We start from the raw sequence: 24,372 nt of genomic DNA, 5'->3' as shown, positions 1-24,372 counted from the left end.
ACATTTGGGACAAGATGTACCAAACCCTTTAAAGAGAAAAAGGTGGAGCAGTTGGTCATAGCAACCAATCAGCTTCTGACAATTTATAGAAGGTGCTAGATAAATGATTCTTTAGAAGGTTTGATACATCTACCCCTTGATATGATCTCTACTGGTGAATATCTTGAAGGCACCTTCTACTCGCATTGATCTCTGTGACAAGCGATAGAATTAGTAACCTCTAACCTTAGTGTTTCCTTAAGACACAAACTCCATGCTTTTTAACCCATTGGCGTGCTGACTAAACAGCGTAAGTGATTCAAAGCATGAGAAAGTTTTGACCAACCCAAAAATTAGACAATTATCATGATCAATTTATTTTACTTAAGCTGGGACGATTTCGACGGATCAGAACGACAAAATTGTCCAGTGTGTATGCACTAATGCACGCTTCCGTGAGTCGTTCGGCGCTTCCTTTGGTCGGCCCTTCATGCCGCTCAATCTGAGGATGTCCTTAACCATCTTTACCACATCGTGCAGTGTGTACACTCTACCGAATGACCAGGCGAGATGTTAACATATAGTTAAAGATCTAGCCACTAACCGATGCACGATATATCGTTATGATATGTCATTTGTAAGATTGCACAGTGTGTATGCACTATATCATTTGTCTGGGAGTTCAAGGGAAACAGTTGAAGATATCGCATCATTTGCACATCGTCTAATGTGTACCCAGCTTTAGTGTAGAATAGTAAACACAGCAATTGTGTGTCTATGAAGAAGCTATGAAACAATTATACGAACTTTCCCTAATATTGAAGAATAAATGTAAGATCTGATAAAACATTATTGGCCAAATTAATTTTTCGTCTAAACCAGGGGTTCCCAAACTTTCTTGAATCATGGCGACCTAGTCTATCAGCATTTATTTTCACGGCACCCCTAGGCCAAAATTTCTTATTGAGAAATTCAGAAAAAATGATTAAATGCAGTAAATTGTGCTCATCTGTCATTCTAAGGTTCAGTTATGGGGCTGGGGACAGGGTTGGGCTTCTGTTTGTACACACTTTTTGATTGGCAGCCTCAAGCACTGATTTTGCCTATCCCACTGATCATAAATAATTTGATTTGGTCCCAGACCACCAACCCAAGGCGCCCCTGCAAATATCCTGAGGCACCCCAGGGTGCCACGACACACAGTTTGGGAATCACTGGTCTAAACATTTAGACGCATACAGAGCCTCAATTGCTTTTGATGGACAAACATTTTGAGGGAAATTTAAATTAGAGTGCAGCCTCTACAGGACAGTACACTCAGGAAAATAATTATCAGTTTTTCGCATCCAAGAATGAATGCAAGTATTGTAGGAAAAATAAAATACCAACTCAGCCTCCGAGTCCTGCCACTTCAATGCCGCCATGAGCTTGTCCTCTCCACAAGGTTCCAGGTTTGCAAAAAAGCTGCTGCTTTGGTGACAGCTGTGTCAGACATACTATGTGACTATTTACTCATGCTTGGATAGGGCCAAATGTCCACTTCCTTCCAAAGAGAACACAACACCTGCAACAAGCAGCCTCTAGAGGATCTCAGGACTCGGCAGCAGGAGAAAAGGAGGCTGTGTCTTTAGCTAATGATAGTTAAAAGGCCACAAGGCACTGAGAACCACTGTAGCGATAATGCCAGTTTCTTATGATTTCTAGTTTATTGATAGATGCAGGCGTGCACAATATCAAAGCAACTTTGCGAAGTGTTAATAATTTGCTTATTATGTTTTTTTGTTTTATTTTATTGTTTTTAAATACCACAGAGGGGCTGATTCTGAGCCGCAGGTAACAGCGCACGCAGCAGCGAGCATATGCAAATAGCGCGGCAAACTCCCTCCCTTGTGTACATACATATAGCCGAATGTGCAAAGTCTGAGACGCCTACTTTTAGTGTCTGTGCACACTGTTCTACCGATTGGTGCATCCTTATACACCACTATCGGTCGCACCATCAAAACTTGCACCAACACTATGACAGGTGCAGTTTCTCTGGCTGACCATGGCCTCCTATGCCCGCGGGTGTGCGTCTGGGAAAGCAGCCACTTGCATTGACACGTCAGCGACATTACTGTAACCCGCCCACTGTATGGACCACTTTGCATGCACTACTAGCCACTTACTAGGATCGCAACAACACCTGTGTGCATACACTTTGTGTCGCATGCGCCAAATGGATTATCAAAAATGTTTGTGCATGCGCAGTTGCAAAACAAAAAAAAATTTGCTCAACTATGTGAACATCAGCATTGCTGTGAGTGCGTCTCAGAATCAGGCACATCATCAGCATTGCGTGCATCTCAGAATCAGGCACATCATCAGCATTGCGTGCATCTCAGAATCAGGCACATCATCAGCATTGCGTGCATCTCAGAATCAGGCACATCATCAGCACTGCGTGCATCTCAGAAACAGGCACATCATCAGCATTGCGTGCATCTCAGAATCAGGCACATCATCAGCATTGCGTGCATCTCAGAATCAGGCACATCATCAGCATTGCGTGCATCTCAGAAACAGGCACATCATCAGCATTGCGTGCATCTCATAATCAGGCACATCATCAGCATTGCGTGCATCTCAGAAACAGGCACATCATCAGCATTGCTGTCTGAGTGCGTCTCAGAATCAGGCACATCATCAGCATTGTGTGCGTCTCAGAATCAGGCACATCATCAGCATTGCGTGCATCTCAGAAACAGGCACATCATCAGCATTGCGTGCATCTCAGAATCAGGCACATCACCAGCATTGTGTGCATCTCAGAATCAGGCACATCATCAGCATTGCGTGCATCTCAGAATCAGGCACATCATCAGCATTGCGTGCATCTCAGAAACAGGCACATCATCAGCATTACGTGCATCTCAGAAACAGGCACATCATCAGCATTGCGTGCATCTCAGAATCAGGCACATCATCAGCATTGTGTGCATCTCAGAAACAGGCACATCATCAGCATTGCGTGCATCTCAGAATCAGGCACATCATCAGCATTGCGTGCATCTCAGAAACAGGCACATCATCAGCATTGCGTGCATCTCAGAAACAGGCACATCATCAGCATTGCGTGCATCTCAGAAACAGGCACATCATCAGCATTGTGTGCATCTCAGAATCAGGCACATCATCAGCATTGTGTGCATCTCAGAATCAGGCACATCATCAGCATTGCGTGCATCTCAGAAACAGGCACATCATCAGCATTGCGTGCATCTCAGAATCAGGCACATCACCAGCATTGTGTGCATCTCAGAATCAGGCACATCATCAGCATTGCGTGCATCTCAGAATCAGGTACATCATCAGCATTGCGCGCGTCTCAGAATCAGGCACATCATCAGCATTGCATGCATCTCAGAAACAGGCACATCATCAGCATTGCGTGCATCTCAGAATCAGGCACATCATCAGCATTGCGTGCATCTCAGAAACAGGCACATCATCAGCATTGCGTGCATCTCAGAAACAGGCACATCATCAGCATTGCGTGCATCTCAGAATCAGGTACATCATCAGCATTGCGTGCATCTCAGAATCAGGTACATCATCAGTAATGCGTGCATCTCAGAATCAGGCACATCATCAGTAATGCGTGTGTCTCAGAACCAGGCACATCATCAGCATTGCATGCATCTCAGAATTAGGCACATCATCAGTAATGCGTGCATCTCAAATTCAGGCACATCATCAGTAATGCATGCATCTCAGAATCAGGCACATAATGCGTTAAAAAAACGAACTCATTAACAGGGATGTTCAGAAATGTCAAGCGCAATATGACCAAATTTCTGAAATATCCACTTCATTTTCCAGGTGGAACTAACAGCAGTAAGGTGGCAGCTCCACTTTTAAAATACACAGGCTTCAGATTTTCTAGGAGCATGAGCAGATAAGAGGGCGCACAATGGTAAGATAATGTCTAAAAACACAACTGTAATAGTAATAAACATGTACATCTAAATTTCCAAATACAGATATTCACCAGACCACCGATCCCCGGAACCTTAATAGTACTGATTCCTCCTGGCCTCTGATTGCTCCTCCACCTGATCAGACCTAGGGACCTATTCATCATTACTAATTCGATGGAGGTAATTAGGTTTAGAACTCGCATGGAGTTCTACCTAATTACCGGAGGAATTCATCATTCCACCTCTCCATCAGTATCTATTCCGAAAAGCTGTCATTTTTGCGATGACAGCTTTTCGGGAAATAGATACTTTTCCCTATCTACTCTAACTTACCGCAGCTGTGATCAGATCTGCGCACGCGCCGTTACATTCACAAAAGCAGCGCATGCGCAGCACTGCCTACAGCTGCGGTAATTCTGTTCCCCCCAACCCCTCCCTCTGCTCACCTTCCTGTCCCCCACCTACCTGGCCGCTGCTCTGACACACTGTTTTCTCCCGGCAGAACACAGTAAAGTTTTTTTTTTAAAAAAAGTTATTTATTTAGTTATTTATTTTTTTAACTTTACTGTGTTCTGCCGGGAGAAAACAGTGCGTCAGAGCAGCAGCCGGAGCAGGAGGAGAAACCAGGGAGCGACAGAGCGAGCTGAGGAGGACCTGCTCACGCTGACAGCAGGTAAGTGTCACCTGCTATACGCCACCTGAGAGTGGCGGATAGTAACACCATCAAATTCCGAAAATACATAATTTTTGGAATTTGATGAATAGCCTAATTTCTACATCCCCATACTGATATATGGAGAGTGTGGAAATTAACGCAGGTGGACTTAACCAGGAGACATCAGTGATATCTCCTGTATTAATGAATACTAAAAAAAATAATTCAATTAAGGAAAATGTCCTTAAAACTGTTATTTTAGTGTTGATGAATAGGCCCCCTAGTCACTAAACAGGGATGCTTAGTATGTCATACAAAATCTTTCCCGAATGTCAAAAATTTTGAAGAGTTAATCAATTTAAAGTCTTATTAAAAAAAATAAAAAATAATAGTATAAAAAAATCAGAGCAAGGCAGAGACTATAGCAGCTCAAACCTGTTAATAACCCATCCCCAACAAAATAACAGAATGCAGACTAAAAAGGAGTTTCCTACGTGCCAGCAAGAAAAGCCTACAGCCCAGCGGAAAACCCTTATGGGTAAGAGAACACAAAAATGTTTAGAGAATGGCCATTTTACAGTAAAATGTAAGAAAATAATATAAGCAAGAACACCACCAGCTGGCACATATTTGAAATGTACCAATGCAAAATGAAAGGGTCCGTGTTAGAAAACAAAGAGAAGACTCTGCCACCGAAAGGAGCGCTTTCTCTATGCACATGTAAGAAAGGAGTTAAGAGGGGACGTCTATAAGGACTGTCGGTCATCCGGAAACTGCTGGTGTCTTGTGGTAAAGGTTGCTGGTGTGGATGGAAAATAGCAGCCACAGAATGACTGCGAAAGCCAACAGTGAAATATGGGAAAAAGGGTTTCGATGTGGAATCTGCTTCCAAAGTACGGGTGTGGTACACTAACCATCACACCACTATTGTCATGGGTCTGTTAAAACTTTCTCTACCAAGGCAGACTGCCAAGGAGTTAAATGGAATTGTGGCAAAACTACAGTTAATATTCACCTCCACCCTGTAATATTCAGCGAGCGAGATGAACAGCATGTGGTGAAATCCATGACACCTCGGCATCTTGCCGATTCTTGTGTTTCACTTCTAAAACAAAATTAACCTCCGCCGTCATTTCAATCATTTATCAGCAATGTCAGAAAAGCTCAGTGGAAGAGTCTATGGGCCCGCACAGCTATATTAGATGGTAAGCTCTAAAACCTCAGCCTAAACGTTATGAATAAAGATAAATGACTAAGTTGGCCCAGGCTAATTCATCACTCCCACACCCAGAAAGAGAAACGCAGGTACAAAATGAAATTGATCACACTTAAGACAGCTGATCCCACCAGCAGGACTATTGACATGAGAGTTTCTTATTTACGACTGCCTCTCACTGCTGGGAAGCTGATCCAATGTATCACTGTCCTTTATGGCGCTGAAATGGGTTAAGTAGAAATCCCAGTGATGGAATAGGAGGGGGTTGTCTGCAGTCTAAATTCTTCTAAAAGGTCTTCAAAGAAAGGGAGAAAATGAATAGCATCTGCAGTTTGTCTCCGCCTTGTCCCTTCACTCCCACCCTTTCTAGTAGGTGCAGAAAAACAACTATATCAGGTTGATCTAAGAGGAAGGCGCCCTCTGTTCCCAAATCCTATCACTTCTGTTTCACCTCCAATTCCAAACTTGGAAGTCATGTATGAGGGTGATCTACCAATACTAAAAAGTTATTAAAGGAGGTGCCAGCAAGCTATCCTCGAAAACAAATGGATAATAAAGAACGAAGCATAATAAATGAAAATCGCAAATATATAAAAAAGGAAAATTAAATATAGATACAGTTTATGAAAACTCTACCTACTGTTAGCAGAAAGTCCCCCTGTGCTACTGTACATGCATCAAATTTATTGTGATATGGTAGAACGTTAAATCTGTATAGAAACAATAAAATTCCAATTATTACTAGAGAGCAAAAAACTTTGACGCTGCTCAGTATTGGTTTCAAACAAACCACCAAGACCCCCAGCCTATATGGTAAGAATACAAGTTATCAGCATAAAAGGAAATGATTGGTTCACTGACATATTAGCACTACAGTCTGCCGTGTGGCTGCAACACAAGTAATCATCATACACCTACAATGCAAATACTGTAGGGTGACTGACATGACTGGTTTGTGCCCTGTATAAGTAAAATAATAATCGGACAGAAATGGACCGCTAAGTGTATTATATACAGATACTATGGGCCTGATTCTGACGCAATGGCTGGCACAGTTCAGTGTGTTTTCTTTCTACTACGTAGTATGCATCTAAAGAGGCCCCTAGTTTTTTTTTTAATTATTATTTCCATTATCATTATTCAGCTCATATAGTGAAACCAACATAACCAATCATCAAAATGTAGGGCGCTGGAGCACGGTATGTGCCTGACAAAAGTGTAGCTAACTCCATGGCAAGAAAGAATTATAAAATGATTGGCAAATCTGCATATAAAGGTCTGAGACGCTCTGCAGGTCGGACCCAGGAGTCTATGGCGATTCCTGGAAAAAGGCCCCTCTCTCGCTGTAACCTTTATCTGACCTTGTTTAAACAGAAACCCTCTGTATAAAAACCAGCCCAGCTGTGTATTGATTTCAGAGGGAATGTGAACAGATTTTACAGCTGTCTTATCTATTAGTGTTAGGGAGGGGGAGAAAGGCTTGTCCTTAATGGTAAATGATTATATATCAGCAGTGGCCATGTAACCTTGTTCACACCTTCTGTTTGTCGCCCAAAGAACCATCTAGTTACCTAGTGTAATAATATCCAGCTTGTGTCCACTAGGGATCTACTGTAAATGCAGTCACAGGGAATCTGTGACACCAGGCATGAGCTCGCTGTGTTATGGAAATGCTGCTCAGGCACAAGTGGATTGGCGATGGACTCTCAAGATGTGAATTGTTGGACCTCTGTAGAAATGAGCACAGCACAATATTCTGCTCAAATATGCGGATGAATGTACAGTCACATGTTTAGGACTCTATAATGACTGATAAGTAATTGGTTTCACAGAGCAGAGCTGCATTCAGAGAATACGGATTGTTTATTCCATTGCTACATGCACAGAAATCCGCAAAGCAAAAATCTTCCAAGCTCCGCCGACCCTTCCACTAGGCAGTGACATAAGAGTAGAGTGATCCCTACACGTTAAAATGTCCTTGTTGGATGTGGATCTTGTACGGAAGAAAAGAAAGGACCACCGATCCAGGCCAATATCCAAAAGACTAGTGTAACAAATTATTTTGATCTACAAATCACTGGCTGCAGTTTAAGGAACACGTCTGTTCTGTATATTCTAGCTCATGATACAGTAATCTTAAAGTAGTTAATTAGATGACAGTATCCCTTTACAGCTCAAGCTAAAGCTGTCCCCAGTCTTGCTTCTTAATATTCACACATCACATTGTAAATTGTACACAGGCGTTATGGGTAGTGAATGTAAAGAGGGAAGATTGAAAGTTATGTATTTTAAATGCCTCATATTGCCATGTCACGCAGTAAAATAAAAAGTTGGACGCCTTATACGGAATCAGTATGATTTACCGCCGAGTTGGAATCCCGACAGCGGAATCCCGATCGTACTAAGCTAAGTATTGACTAACCTATTTCTACCCCCTAACCCTCCCTTAGGGGTGCCTAACCCTAACCTTGCCCCCCCCCCAGTGCCTAACCCTAATCCCCCCTCTAAGTGCCTAAACCTGACAGGTCCCCCCAGGGGTGCCTAACACTAACCCCCCCTTCCCCTAGCCTAAACCTAAACCCCGAGGGAATGCCTAACCCTAAGTCCACCCGGGAACCCTAAACATAACCTCCCCCCCCCCCCCCCCGCGGCTATCCGCGCTGGGCGCCCCTTTGATCTGGATGCAGGGCTCCCGGCGTATGTCTAATTACAGGCGACAGCATATCGACGCTTGTCTTTAGACCAGGGGTCTTCAAACTTGGCCCTCCAGATGCTGTGGAACTACACATCCCAGCATGCACTGCACATAGTTTTAGCATGCTGTTATATCAAAAAGGTGGCAGTGCTTATGGGATGTGTAGTTCTACAGCAGCTGGAGGGCCAAGTTTGTAGACCCCTGCTTTAGACCCTTGCCGGGATATGACAGTTGGGAAACCGGCTGTCGGGATTAGGTCCGCCGGCTTCCCGACTGCATACCCCTCATACAGAGACACATTTTATTGCGGTCTTCAGATGCATTTTCCTGGACACAGATTATAACTATTGTATTTCATATTTTGTCTGACACCCATAGGTACTCAATTTTGAAATGAGCCGGAAAAGATCCTCTTGGTAACCAATCAGTGGGAAGGGGCAGAGTGAACTTGTGCCCAATAAATGCCTTGGAACACTGACAACAGAAGTTAAGAGCCAACAGCACCCATAAATGGCTACAAATTTGTTACTATAGTGACAAGCGCCTGTGAGCACCCCTTGGCTCTAGCTACTGTAAATACATGTTGTCATTCTGATAGCTCTCTTTAAAGGTATAAGAAATCTCTATAATATGGTAACAATGGCGCTAAGGAACCTCTCCCACATTGCTGGAGATCCCCCACCCATTCTTTCATTAAGGACTGAATTAGTCACAAATATTTTTATATGTTAATTAATAGACAAAACGATCAAGGTAACAACAGATTTCCAGAATTCTCAGACACCTGGGTCCAGTGTTAGGAGTTCAAGATTTGTCTTCAATTGAATCCTCTCGTACCAGAGATAGTTTTCATGCCCTAAGTGTTTGAACATGGAGTGGCCTCTTTGCTAAATCTAATATTTTTCCATGTATGGCGACTTCTCCACAACTGTTTTCTCCCAAATGTAAATGTCTCGAGTTACCTCATTCCTCCTTTCCCTACGTCTCTCACTTTCTCCTTTATGTCTCTGTTCAATTTCCCACAGCAGTATCCTCCCTTCGATTGGCTATAGGCTACAATACACTTCCACATTGCTTACACAGACTGGCCAACGGGCCCTAATTTCCAGGGTCACTGCAGGAATTTCAGTATGGAAAATTGCACCATAAATTTCCTCTTATATGGAAATTCTACATAGGATTATTTTTCCCTGTGCTTCACAAAAAGTAAGGTACTGAAAACGCTTTATCAAACTCATCACATGATGGAATACCTAGTTTTCAGAAACACTTTGCTGACCTGGTGCAATAATTTTTTTCTTGGCAACTATAGCTTATACTTATACATCACAAAAGGGTCTAAAAAACAACCATCGCTACCTCTACAGCAAGTGCTAATATCATACTACAGTGACATATATACAAAATTGTTCTATTAAACAAGGGACTAAAAACAGTTATCAGCAGTGGATAGAAGTAAGAGCATATTGGAGTGTTAAGACACCTGTTCGGCTGACCTATTTGACGATTGGTAAGTGCATTTAAATTGCCCGCCCAGTTGAGCTGTCAATCACTGCCAGGTCACCGCAGCATGTGTACAGACGATCGGCGGGTCTCCCGTACACAACAGCAGATGACCAATATATCTTTCAGATACATCGGCCGTGCTGCACAGCAGATCGGATGGGATCAGGTTCAAATCACAATGCCGGAAGACCAGCAGTGAAGATCCCGACAAGGTAAAAAACTATTTCTACCCTCTCCCCCCCTAACCCTCCTAAGGGGTGCCTAAGCCTAACCTCCCCCCTAGTGCCTAACCCTAACCTCCCCCTGTAAGTTCCTAACCCCCCTTCCCCGCACCCTAAACCTAACCCTCCCGGGGGGGTGCCTAACCCTAACTTACCCCGCGGTGTGCCTAACCCTAACCCCCCTTCCCCTAACCTAAGCGTAACCCTTCCCGGGGGGCGTGCCTAACCCTAAGTCCCCCCCTGAGATCCCCTAACCTAAACCCCGCCCCCCCACGGTGTGCCTAACCCTAACCCCCCTTCCCCTAGCCTAAGCGTAACCCTAAGTGCCTAACCCTAAGTACCCCCTGGGATCCCCTAACCTAAACCCCCTTCCCCCCCCCCCCCGCGGGACTTTCGACGCCTACCATTAGACCCCTGGCGGGATTTGACAGTCAGGAAGCCAGCGGTCAGCATTTCAACCGTCGGCTTCCTAACTACATCCCGATCGGATATGTCTGTGAACGATGTCATTGTTAGACATATCTGCATGGCACATTATAAATATATTGCCCATGCAATGTCACGGGGGATATATCTATCAGTGTGTACCCAGCTTTACCGTGAAGCTTAATGTATTAAAAGGTAAAACAAAAGTAAAGGCACTGAATAGATACATCAGTATGTAACAGTGTTACATGCCCACTATACTGTACATACATTTTCACAGTGACTTCAGGATAGACTATTTGTTTTCTTGTGGCCTTGTTGCCGACTGACTGTAAAAGCTGACATTTTTGTGCTGAACCGTCTTTATTCCGAAGACTCACTAGGAATCAGTGCCTTATGAGCAATAAGGCCAAAATGTATCAGTGATGTTAGTGATTAATAGTATAAGCTGCAATTTTATTTGTACAGCCCACAAAAATAGCTGCCATCACTGTCTGTAGGTGAGAGATTTCATGCCTGCGGTCACTGTAATTGCTCCATTTGCACAGTTCACTCACCCGTCATAGGGATCGCTGATGTTAATTGTAGGTTCGAAATGGGATGTAGTTCATATCCCGGCCGTCAGCGCTCAGAATGTCAGCACCGGAATCCCGTCACCAGTCAGAATGCTGGAGCCAGCATCCTGACGGTAAGTATTAGGTGTTAGGGTTAGGCACTAGGGAGAGGGTTAGGTTTAAGCTGTGTACAATTGTGTACCCAGCGATGTGACCCACGATCCCAGCACTAATGGGCCGACATATCGGGTGGTCCGTACACACTGGGCGATCCGGTGCCCGACATACTGCCCCCCAACCCCATAGCGCTGCATGGGATCGTCAGCCATATAGCCTGATCTTCCTTTATGTACAAAAGATCAGACGATGAGGCTGACGACCCCACATTTTTAATTATTTGTCGTTCCGATGTGTCGGAATCGGCCAAATCGTTTCAAATATTTTGTAGTGTGTAGGGGCCTTTAGGCACTAGGGGGAGGGTTAGGCTGCGGGGAGGGAGGGTTAGGTTTAGGAGTAGGGTTATGATACTTACCTGCAGTTGTTTGTATCCTAACCCTGTCGGGATGCCGGTGCCGGGATTCTGAGCGCTGGCGTCCCATACCCAACCCATTCAAAATGCACTGAATGCACTGAAAAACTCTACACTGTATGAAAACCACGTGTGTAGAATAGACTACACTATCTTATTTACTGACGTTTTATTTATTTTAATTTTTGGAATCCAAATGTAGATAATAATAATAATAATAATAATAATAATAATAATAAATAATAATAAAAAACCTGGGGCTCCCATTGAATTGGTCCTCCCAGCTCAGCGAATCCCAGTACAACAGTAAAGGCTCCCATACACGGGGCGATATAGCAGGCGGTCCGACTGATTGGTGTGATTTACCTGCTATATCGCAACGTGTATGGCCCTGATATCGGTCCGAGCGCGCTCCCGCGGGGTCGTACATCGCACCCCCGATCTCTCTGCAGGACCATAGGATCAGGGTATGCGATGTGCGATCCCATTCATTGCTATGCAGGTGAGACAGGGGGGAGTCGGCATATTGTGAGGTCGGCCACAAGATCGCACTGTCTGTGCGGACCGCCCGATATGTCGGACGACGGATCCCCCCTATCTCCTCGCACGGTGCCAGCGCACCTTACGTCACAGGTTGTCTTACCCTCAAGAAACAGATCTGTGCATCATTCTCAGAGTGAATATGTGTAAGAAAGACAGACAGATCATGGAGCAATGTAGAAGTGTGGCCACCTTCTCCCCTGGCTCCCCGTCAATACCCCTCCCAGAGTAACCTCTCTCATCCTCTGCCTCCCTACCCGCCCCCTCTGTTTATGAAAGCTCAGGAAATACCAGAGAACACATTCCGCTCTCCACCAGTGAAAGGAGACCATGTGACCTCCAAGGACCTGCATTTCTCACAGAAAGAAATATTTTATTCCAGGAGTCAGGCACAGGGAGCCTGCACCCCCTCCTCCCCCACTTCAATGATCAGCATTTTTTCTCTGGCTAACATACTGTATTCATTTATTTCCTTGAATCAGAGGCTGAATCTCATCACATGAAGACTGACTCCCAGACCTTAAAAGCCTTTCACGATCTGACCAACCAGCGGCACCGTAGCATTCTTCCCAGAAAAGCATTTCAGGTCAATGTACTATGGGCCTGATTCAGCAAGGAACGCAGATGGTAATACGCACGCAATCGGTTGAGTAATTTGCATTGCACATGCTGTGTGCAAACTAGCAAATGCGATGGGAACTGCTACGCAGACCCAGAGCAGAGTGATTAACAGGAAGTGCCGTAGTGGGTGGTGATGGGGGGGTGGTCGGGCGCACGCAAACATGCCAGTGCGTTTCAATGCAGTTACATGGGCGTGCATAAATTATACACTGCGATACCAGACACCGCCTGAGGTCTCATAGCGTGCACTGAAGTTAGCAATTCCTGAGTAAGGTCTGACCTGCCTTAACTGTGCGTCTGGGTCCGATGTTACCGATTGTTTTGCTACGTATGTGAGGAAGGGGAAGTGAGCATCCTTATGTCAGGTTGCGTTCGCAATGTGAATGCTAGCATTTACATATCACCGCTGATATTAGCAACTGCGGTGCGTATAAGCAGAATTGCTATCTTTAATGAATCAGACCCTATTTCTGCAAGGACCTGAAGGTGTCTAGTGTTTTTCAGCAGCGCAGTGTTTAAGTGACATGAACACCTTATCTATCGTTAATCTTCACACTTGCAATTACTTAAATCATCCCATTTATATGTAATTGAGTCCCATATTTGTACGCACTGATTAGTGTCCGCCTTACGCGAAGTTAAGAGCAGGCGATTTACAGCATTTAGATGAAAACCAGCCTATAATTAATAAGACATGGATACAACAATTTTCTCACATTTGACAGCTCTTTATTGTCTATATAATTTCCTTTACTTCTAATGAGATGGCAAAAAGAAAAACAAAAAAAAAATGCAACAATACGCCTGAAGCTTACACATTGCCATTTTATATAGACACAGCTAAAAAAGAAAATCATGCTGTAGGACTGCACAGATTACACTGCAGTCCTTTCGGATTAGGCTTCATTATCGGCAGAGAAATGGCAATCTCACTTTTAACAACACTTCACCTCAGACACGAGGTGTGCAGCAGGAGTCACTGATATTAACGCTCTACCCCACCCATGATACACATGACACGTTCTGGCATTATCTTTACAAGCTCAGATTGTACTGTGAGCCTTAATACACGCTAATAAAGATTGTGTGTAAAGATGGCAAGCTTCTTATAACCAGGTCTATTACTACCTGTTTCCCTGAATCCCATATTTTAGAATTGTATATCCAATTATATCCTGGATTAATTAGAGTGCTTGTTGGTTTTATTTGAAGTAAACTATTTCTATACTTTATTTTGTATTAAACTATATGCGCTACACCCAGTAACTCTTTTGCAAGGCTGCCCCAGTACTCCAGTATGAGAGATACAGTGTACTACAGTGCTGTATCTACATGCACTGTCCAGTATTTAACTGAATGCTGTACACGAATGATCAAGCAGTTTTGCGTGTTAGGTGACCATCTCTAGAGTCCAAAGCGGCCATTGACTTCTGCCGCACGGCAGCCCACGAAATTGTGTTGCAGCTCTTCCTTTGTATTGTAAGCCCATAGATTTGAAGCTCACGTCCGACCGATGTAAAAAGGTGTTAGGAGGGTGTTAATGGTTTAACCATCTGCCCCCACTGTCAATGTAGTATGCGTAGTTTGCTATATCCTACATACTGGGATTATTTTGAAAACTAACCCATAAAGCAGCATGTACTATTTTCTGCTCGTCTTAGTCACTCATGCCTTCCCAGCACTTCTGTTTGGGTGGAATGTTTCTGCTTATTATAGGATTCATATGGGATGTAGTCAAAAGGTCTACAATGACAATGTCATACACATAGAATACATGGAGACAAATACCTGCTTTGCTCAGTTAAATACCAATTGTACACACAAGCCATAATGGTAGAGCCAGCCGTGTGGTTACTGATAATCTCTTACTGATGGTGAAGCCAATGTAATGTACAGCAACATGTGGTTATAGGGTATTAAAGTAGACTCACCTGCATATCCCAATACACTGTTTCCCTCAGGCTGCTAGTGCTCAATTTTTCTTGTTCACTTGTCTAAGTCCATTCTCCTGGAATACATGGCAACACAAATACATTAGACCGGGTGGAGAGGGCTCTGAAGTATAATCTTGTGATGGAGCATGGTAGGATTTATTATTTATATGGTATAGTGTATATGCTGTAGTGTGACCATCTTGTAGCTCCTAGGTGTCACATGTGCTGTTGATATTCATGGATACATTATGCCACAAGAAAATGCTTTCTATAGGCAACAGCTGCAGCATCTGCAGGCTGTGAGAAGGCACTAGACTCCTTAAAAGACAATTAACTCCATTAGACAAGTAACACTGAACTTAAGAAAAAGTGGTTTTAACATTTGTCAGGCACAGCAGAGGAAGTAATTTTTTGTCACAATCAATGCAATTTCTCTCTCCTGTCTGGGGTGTCGCTCTCTGTTCTGGTGCTTGTAGCACACTCAGCTGACGCAAAAAACTGATGAGATACAGACCAGAGTGTGCTAGAAGCACCAGAACACAGAGCAACACCTCAGGCATGAAAGAGTTGTGACAGGTGCAAGGTGCTAAAATGAACACTACACTAGTGAGTAAGACCCTCTTTCATGAACATGATAAACAGCTGAATTAGGACACATATATGCAAGCATGGGTTAAAGTAGGCCGGAACCAGAAGGGGGGGAGCGGGTACAGATTACCCGGGCCTGGGCTTCCTGAGGGGCCTGGGTCCGAGCCGTCCCCCCCTTCCCTCACAGCAGCCACAGCAGTCTCATATGCCTGTGGGGGGGGCGGCGGCGATCACACTGATCGCACCCCCCCTGGCTTTGCGCTGGGCTGAGGGGCTCAGAGCGCCCCCCCCCTCCCCAGCGCCGCTCCCGATACCCGGGCCCGCCACGGCTCTTGGCAGGCCTGGCCGGAACAGGACGGAACTGCGTTCCGTTACTTCTATTTGGAGACTGAACCAGTTCCGCCTCCTCCGAACCACCTAACTCCGGCGCCACAGGGAGGCTCCATTTGCCGGGCGCCCGCTGAGATTTTGTTACCAGCGGGTGCCCAGCTCCCTCCCCGCAGTGCCAGCCGGAGGCACCATAATTCTGAGGAGCGGCCAGCTTGACGGACGCGGGACTTAAGGTAAGTATTGGGTTTTTTTTTTGTATAAGCGACTTTATATTGGAAGCATAACTTCTGGTGGCATTTACTTGGGGGCACTACTACTGGGGGCATTTACTTGGGGACACTACTATTGGGGGCACTACTACTGGAGGCATTACTTATATAGAGGGCATTACTACAGGAAGAACCACTCCTGGGGGCACTGCATTTAGGGGCACCACTACTGGGGGCACTGAATAAAGGGCACCACTACTGGGGTAACTGAATAAGGGACTACCACTGTGGCACTGTATAAGAGGCACTATCACTACTGGGGGAACTGCATAATGGGCACCAATACTGGGAGCACTGCATAAGGGGCATTACCACTGTGGGGACTGCATAAGGGGCACTACCACTACTGGAGGAACTGCGCAAGGGGCACCACTACTGGGGTCACTGCATAAGGGGGCCCTACCACTACTGGGGTCACTGCATAAGGGGCACTACCACTACTGTGGGTACTGAATAAGGGGCACTACCGCTACCATAGGTACTACATAAGGGGCACTACCACTAACGTGGGCACTACATAAGGGACACTGCTACTGTGGGCATTATGTGTATTAGGGGCTTACTACTGACGGCATTGTGTATAAGGGGCACAAATGTGGGCATTGTGTATAAGGGGCACTTCTGTGTGTCATACATGAATAAGGGACACTACTATGTGGTGTAATGTGAATCAAGGGTGAATCAAGATTGTGCTACTGTGTGGCATAATTTGAATTGGGAATACTATTGTGTGACCACACCCCTTTTTTAAAAGACCACATCCCTTTTTCCAGCGCGGTCTGTCCCTTTTCTCTAGGACTACTTTAAGCACTGCACGTATGTATTATTTTTAAGTGTCTAACGCACATACCTAAAACCTATTAAAATTCCCAATAATGTAAGTGAGTGACATGCAAACACGCACACACTTTCTAACACGCATTTGTATCAATTTCAATGTTGCCATGCTAGGTAATACAAATTGAACTTCTATTGCAAGGCTCATTAATTACATGGTATACTATGCATCAGGGAAGCCTCAAGATGCATTAATGAACGCAATTAGAACGCTCTGTAAATAATTGGTTTTGTCTATGTTTGCAAAGGATTTACCCTTATATTATTTTTAATGCCTTTATGTACCAGCCAGCACCAATAATAATGGAAGTCCCCACTACAACGGAAATAAAACATGAAATGACCACAAAAAAAAAAAATCAGACAAGATAATATCACAGCCTCTATGTCACAGCCTCTGGCAGGTCTCTGCATTATAAACTAAGGGCTAATATTCGCCTGACGCACATGTAAAGAAAGTGCATTCACACCCAATAGTCAGCCGTCTGCAATATAAAAAGGTATCAACACTCTTCGCACAACAGAGAACGACTTTAAGGCAAGACACAAGCTGGAGAGATGAGCGCTCCCCTCCAGCACTCCTCTCTACAGAAAGCCCGGAGGATGATTTCCTAATAAAACATCACTCCCTACCACTTTTAGAACCCCAAGGCAGCTTTATGTGCTCTTTGGAGAAAGTTGAGGAGGATGCCTGTGAACAGTATAACATTTTCAGAGAGCGGATCTTCCCAAACAAAGGGCTGATTGTTATAGTTGAGGGGTGGAGGGAACATAAGTCATGAAACTACACCTCAGCAGTGTGCTATCAGTGGGAAGCTAAAGGAGTGCAGAGTATATCTGCTGTGAGGAGCTGCCAACAGGCCTCACAAATGTTTTGTTTCATTGCTCTGCAAGTTAACCCTTGTGTGAGTTTACAATCGCCAATTGTCCCAGTTTTGACTGCAAGGAAAGGGAGTTCATCATTTTCCAGAGGAACGCGTCATTCTGTTAATTACACACATCACCAATTTGCAGATCTTTTCTCTGCGCGCCTACCCTCCTTGCCCCTGAATCAGTATAGCTTTGAACTCTGCGGCACCAGTAATTGTGGTTGGATATTTTGAATATGCCATCCTGCAGTCACCAAATGAGCTAATCAGCAGTGCATGAGTGGACTGTTAATGTGTTTCTAGATGCTGACAGAAGCTGTGCAGAGACAAGGCAAAGGGATGCCAGAATACAGCATATTTTTCAATAGGGAAATCCCGACTTTTTTTTTTTTTTTAACGAATTTACAAACTTGGCCAAAGTCATTAGAAGACGCTTAAAATTCCATATGCAATTATATTAAAGGGACTCTAACCCTGTATTTTGAAATAGGAGGGGATGGTGCAACTTATAGCCAATCAGATCATCAGAATGCTCACAGCAATGCGAGAGGTGCTGATCTGATAGAATGTGTCAGCGCTGATGGATTTATGTACAATCAGTGACATATACTCATCTGTAGGACATTATTTACAAGTGATTATATTAGGACTATTCATAGATGTGAGTGGTACTACATATTAGTTGCCATTAGCACTTTATATCTTTTGAAGAAAAAAACATTCTCACAAAATACATTTAAAGTCAACTATTTTAACACTTTGGGGCATATGTATGAAAGCTTGATGTGAGATAAAATTGTGAAATATATATCACCAACCAATCAGCTACAAACTATCATTTCTTAAACAAAGCCTGCAAAATGTAAGTTAGAAGCTGATTGGTTGGTGATATATATCTCACAATTTTATCTCACATCAAGCTTTGATACATATGCCCCAAATACCATAGTCTCATGTGTTTAATGCACAAAACCTTGGCCATTACTTCCGAAGAGACCACGTCTGAATGATTCATGTGATCACTCTGGAAGTAATGCGATCACAGTGCACTTCCTGTTGACAAGGCATTGAGGAACTTAAATTCATGGAAGGGCCAGAACATCCGTGAGCTTCATAGCATAACTAATATGGAAAAGCCCATTGTCAAGGTCCAAAATTCACAAATTAATTGCAGTTTTGCATGCATTTTCACATAAACAATGATAAATATATAAAATTATTAGGTAGTTATGTATTAAAAAATAAATAGGAACGTACCATCCATAGTACAGGTGTTCTTAAAAAGGTCTGCATTAGCCTTACAAGGGTTTACAAAAATAAATAAAAATAACACGGACATGTAATTGGTCATCAACACATGCAGGAAACAGAATAATAATAAATAATAATAAATAATGTAATGTAGAGGAAAATGCAAATAGACTAATGTATAAATTCTCGACAGCAGCACAAGACCATCTCCCTGTGTCTCTAATAATAGATGCGCTTAGAGCAGTTCTCAAGAGCCTAAAGAGATGAGAAATTTCTTTCGCATTACTACATTGGTTATTTTAACCCTTAGAACCTGTGCCTTTATTCGCTTTAAGACTTGGTATCACCTGAACCACATTATTTGTTTATTACTACAGGCAAACCGTATGTGTATAACAAACTCTTCTTCCTCCCCTTTTTCTTAATAAACGTGCTAGCCAGAAAGCTACACAACATCACCAAAGCTATGGAGCACTCATATTACAGTTCCCTTCCTCCACCAATGACACCAATCATACGTTATTTGTTGGTTGTGGATAATTAGAGTAGCGGCTATTATATGAATCAGTGGCACATATTTCAGAACCATCTAGGGCTCCTAAAGTAAATGTTTCCGTATTGTGCGATTTACCTATGGCAGTCACACACTGCTTGGTATGTTTAAGCACATGTGTGCACTGTACAGTGAGTAATGCCATGCATATTACATAACGGGGGTATTTATAAAAACTGGTAACAGCAGATTGTATTATTTTGCTAGTTATGGCTACACAGAGGGCAGGTTGGGGTACAGTACATTTTCCAGTTACCTGTTTAAATAAATGTTCAACAAACTGTTACCACAAAACCTGTTGAAACTGCATCTCCCACCCTCTGCTTCATGGCATAAGGGGAGGGGTCTGTGTACCAGAGATGTCTAGTTAGTGAGCAGCCCGACAGAATGAAAATGTTCACTTGAAACATAGGCACATACACACTACAAGATAATTCTACTAGTATTTTTGCCCTGTCACACAGACGCATACACACAGCAACATCATTCTTATAGTATTTGCTGGGGGTTGCTAGATAGTGTGGTCACCATATAGGCTCATCCCCTGTGTGTCTCTCCAACCTCATCCCTCAATGTTCTCTACAGCTTTAAGCCCCTGGCCCTTCCCTGTGACTCTACAGTCTCATGCCCCCTGGATGGATAGATAGATATTTTATTTGTTGGAACGTTTGTATACCTGTAGTGTAAATGTTAAGGCAACTTCTGTGTTAGGTTAGATTGTACCCCGCCTCTTCCTTTTGCTATAACCCTGGTGCAGTTGAATTACAGAACCACAAAAGGGGAAAGGAGTATTTCCTACTGCATATAAGTCACAGAGGCTTCTTAATAGCTGCACAAAGAAAAATCAATGAAATGTTTGTACATAATTCTACTATTACATAGCACAAAACAGGTACTAGGTGGCCAGCAATTTCTGTATTAAAGGATAATCAAACATCCAGCAAAAAAATACAGGCCAAACTGGTAATATAAGGATGTCCCTGGAGACTGGTAGATTTAAGGGGCCTATCCATTAGCAGATAAATTTGAACGATTTATCGTTCAGTCGTTGAATTAATCTGCTAATGGACAGGTTCTGAACGATAAAAATGCGCACTCCAGCAGCCGACAAATTGGGGCTTTTGTCTCTCCAACATGTTGGTCAATTATCGTTAATCGCTGACAGATATTAGAAATATCTGTCGCGGTAAACGACGAACGATATTTTTAATGAAAATGAATAGAAACAAAAAAAAATCCACTCCCAGAATGATGTCACGCAAAATTGTTCGTCGTTTGCAAAAATCTGTCATGTACATGACAGATATATGTCACAGCAGCCCCAGGAATTTTCAGAAGATAAATATTTTGCCTTTTGTCTTTCAGAAAGATCTGCTAATGGATAGGCCCCTAGTATAAAATATAGGTACGATTTGAACCACTATATCATTATGGTGTGAGAGTAGTAGTACAGCTTGTATATTTTCTTACTTGAACACACCATAATTTGGTTTTGTACTCTCTTGAGAGCCAAGCAGCTTTTATGCCTATAATGAAATACCCCTTTTTCACCAACCAAATAACCTGGGTTATTGCCAGGTCGTTCTGGGTCGGGCCTCAGTGCGAACGGCTCACAAAGAAATAACCTGGTACGATTTACCCGGCAATCTTACTCTGGTTGATAGCAGGGTTGAAAACGGGTTGGCCCCGGGTAATGCAGCAATGTAAACGGGTGCTAGCTGGATTATTTGACCCGGCTAGCTCCGAAAGACGCTGATTGGAGCTTCTGGGGCACTGGCAAGGTAATTTGTCAATGCCCTGCAGAGAGAAAGCACACATGAAGCCATCGCTTGCCTGCCTAACCTCCTGCACCACAGCAGCCAGACCAGCCTGACCAACAGCCTGACCAGCACACACAGCCAGAACTGCAGCCTGCACCACAGCCTGACCAGCAGCTACAAATGCAGGCTAATGCTCAGCTTGCCACAGCCAGAAATGCAGCCTGCACCACAGCCTGACCAGCAGCTACAAATGCAGGCTAATGCTCAGCTTGCCACAGCCAGAAATGCAGCCTGCACCACAGCCTGACCAGCAGCTACAAATGCAGGCTAATGCTCAGCTTGCCACAGCCAGAAATGCAGTCTGCCATCATTGCTGCAATGCTGTGAGCAGTCCCACCCCTCCCTTTTGTTGCCTTTTGTGACCTCATCTTTGTCAGCCCTTAAAAAAGTAAATTTTTAATGACACCCAGGTTCAGTGTAAACGGGAACAACCCGGGTTGAGTTGAGTTGCAGTGTAAACGGAGTCTGAAGCCGGGTTCGACCCAGGATTGACCAGTGTTTAAATTCCCGGGTCGGACCTGGGATTTTGGTGTAAAAGGGGAATAAGTGAATGGGTTACAAATGCTATAACTAGCTTTCCATCTTCACAATTCTTGAGTAAGATGGTGCAATATGTACTGTATAAAAAACCACCATAAAACTGCACTCAGTGCTATGTCTTACACAATAACATAGAATTTAATCTTTTTTTTTTTAAGATAAACGGCAGACAGATTAAAAGTAACAATAAGAGCCTTGCTTTGTTTTCTTCTGGAGATAACTACAAATTAAACAATTACAGATTTATTTTCCTCTCTCTTCCGAAGACCTCCACCCACCCTTAGGAGGTGGTAGGAAAGGGTGGGTGCAAGTGTGTAAGTACATTTATAATCCACCTCCTCCTCCTCTCTATGCTCTCCAAGATTGCTATGAATCACAGCACAAGGGCTCATTATAATCACACAGAACAGCGTGCCAAGCACCAAGCAAGCCGTGAGTGTGCAGCACGGAAAGCAGGCGCACAGAATACACAGTCTAACACAATACTGATACAGAGAATGGTACACAGGCAGAGCCCACTCTCCTAGGAGCCCAAATACAGGCATCTGTAACCTGCGTCACCCTCTTCAGACTACAATAAAAGCCCATAAGCTGAGGCTCCCGTTACCATCCATAACTGCTAACACATACATACGTTTTTTTTCCTGCATAACCTGTCGCATGCACTTCATTTTTTTTATTTAACTTCATTTATTCGCAGAGCTAAACATGGGAGTAGACAGTGGAGTGACTATATTTTTCCATAAGTTGTAATAGTGTGACCCCAGTTTCTCCCGCTTGGCTCTGTAACACAATCTGGTTATGTTGCAGTGCATTACGTTGCTTTTAAAACTAAAAGTGAAATTGTGACTGATTGGAAAACATCAATAAAGACAGACCTCATTGGATTTGGAGGGGCATAATGTTCAGTAAAGGTGAAGGAAACAGTCTAAAACTAAATGAACAAAATGCACATTTTATTTAAATAAATTCAACATATCCCACTGCATATTACAATTAGCACTGTATATCTGCGCAGCCAGCACTTACCTACCGCCTGCCACTGGCACCTAAAAAAAGGATATTCACGTATACAAATAAAAGTCATTCCGACATAGTTAATAGAAGTCCTCCCTGTGTAATATAATAGATCCTTTACGTGAACAGACATGTCCAAACGCACTGCTCAAAAATATTCCTTGCCGAGTACGCTCAAGCTGCGTTCATTCAAACAAGTGCTTTCAGTCTTAGGGGCTACATTTCGGATAGAAGAATACAACAGGTGTACCATATGATCTGCAGGATATCACACTATTATAACTAGGATTCCTTCTAAAACAAAACGTGCAGAAAGTGACCTTTGCCAAATCCTATAGTTTAAACCCATCATTTGTCTTTCACAAACCGTGTAAAAGTCTACAAGCGGCCGACAGAAATATCATTTCCCTTTCATCTCTTTACCTGCTAACACTTTATGGCCATTTGTCAGTACACTGCAAGAAATGAATCATCTGTATATAATAAAGTATACAAATAAAAGCAATGATAATATGAATAATATTGTGCACAGGTAGTCACAGTACTCTCTATTTCTGCTTCATGAGGTCATCATGCTTAATGACAGCCATACACCTTGTTAGCTGGTCCTGCAACAGCCCTATACCTAGTGTGCTCATTAGGAGCGTGTTCTGGTGCTTCATCAGCTGGAGGAGACAGTCAGAGAATCAGCAAAGACCAGCGACAAGCCCTTTATGGAGGAATAGGCCTTGGGAGGTAGATTTTATTTACCTAACGATATGATATGGTCACATATGACAGGTTAAGTAACTACCTGGTAAATCTGCTTTAACGGTTAACGATTATTTAAATTTGCATTCAAATAGAAATTTGCTTTTATAAGCAATACAATCAGCATCTTTCACCAGAGCCGGCCCTAGTCAGTTTGATGCCCTAGGCAAGAATTTGGGTGGTGCCCCCTAGCACCATAGCTTGTTCCGCCTCTGACCCAGCACCAATCAACCAGCAGTACAGATCACAGCAGCAGTCAGCAACATAATCACCCCTCACCCATTGCATTCCTCATCCACAGAGAAATAGACATTTTAGTGCCCTGTGACAGCAACAGCATTGGTTCCCCCACCCCCTTGTTTGTCTCCATGTAGGCAGGCCCAGGCTACTGGACTCTGCAAAGATCCATGGGAGGAGGAGCTGCTGTGGCTGGGCATGCCCAGTAGCCTTCCTCCAGTGGCAATTTTTGTTACTGCCCGCTGTCCCCACTGTGTCTGCTCCCCAGCCCAATTCCTGCCGGCTGTATGAGCTGCCACCCGATCAGAGCTGAGGTGAGAGCTCCGTTCGCGTTAGAACAACAAGAGCAGAGGTGCATTCGCCTGTCCTGGTCCCATCATTGCCCACTGTCAAGCTGAGTTACCCGTAGGCTTGGTATGCATGCCCCTAGGCATTTCAAATGCCCCTAGGCATTTGCCGAATTTGTCTATGCCTAG

At 43.7% G+C, this 24,372-nt stretch overlaps 1 protein-coding gene across 9 annotated transcripts in view; it reads right to left on the bottom strand.

Annotated features, from left to right (window-relative positions):
* Positions 1-24,372, bottom strand: part of ZMIZ1 (zinc finger MIZ-type containing 1) — a 331,397-nt gene that overhangs the window by 135,447 nt on the left and 171,578 nt on the right. For 8 of the 9 annotated variants that reach the window (XM_088456355.1, XM_088456361.1, XM_088456362.1 and 5 more), the window contains exon 4: positions 14,833-14,909. The exons of the other annotated variant lie outside the window; for it this stretch is intronic. The gene's annotated coding sequence lies outside the window, so the exon portion shown is untranslated. The remainder of the gene's footprint in view (positions 1-14,832; positions 14,910-24,372) is intronic. 9 annotated transcript variants of the gene reach the window in all.

Source organism: Taudactylus pleione, unplaced genomic scaffold (assembly GCF_031769625.1).
Source record: "Taudactylus pleione unplaced genomic scaffold, aTauple2 ptg000699l, whole genome shotgun sequence".
Taxonomy (NCBI): Eukaryota; Metazoa; Chordata; class Amphibia; order Anura; family Myobatrachidae; genus Taudactylus; species Taudactylus pleione.
Note: the sequence above shows the minus strand (reverse complement) of the source record. Positions and strands in the feature narration are given on the sequence as shown.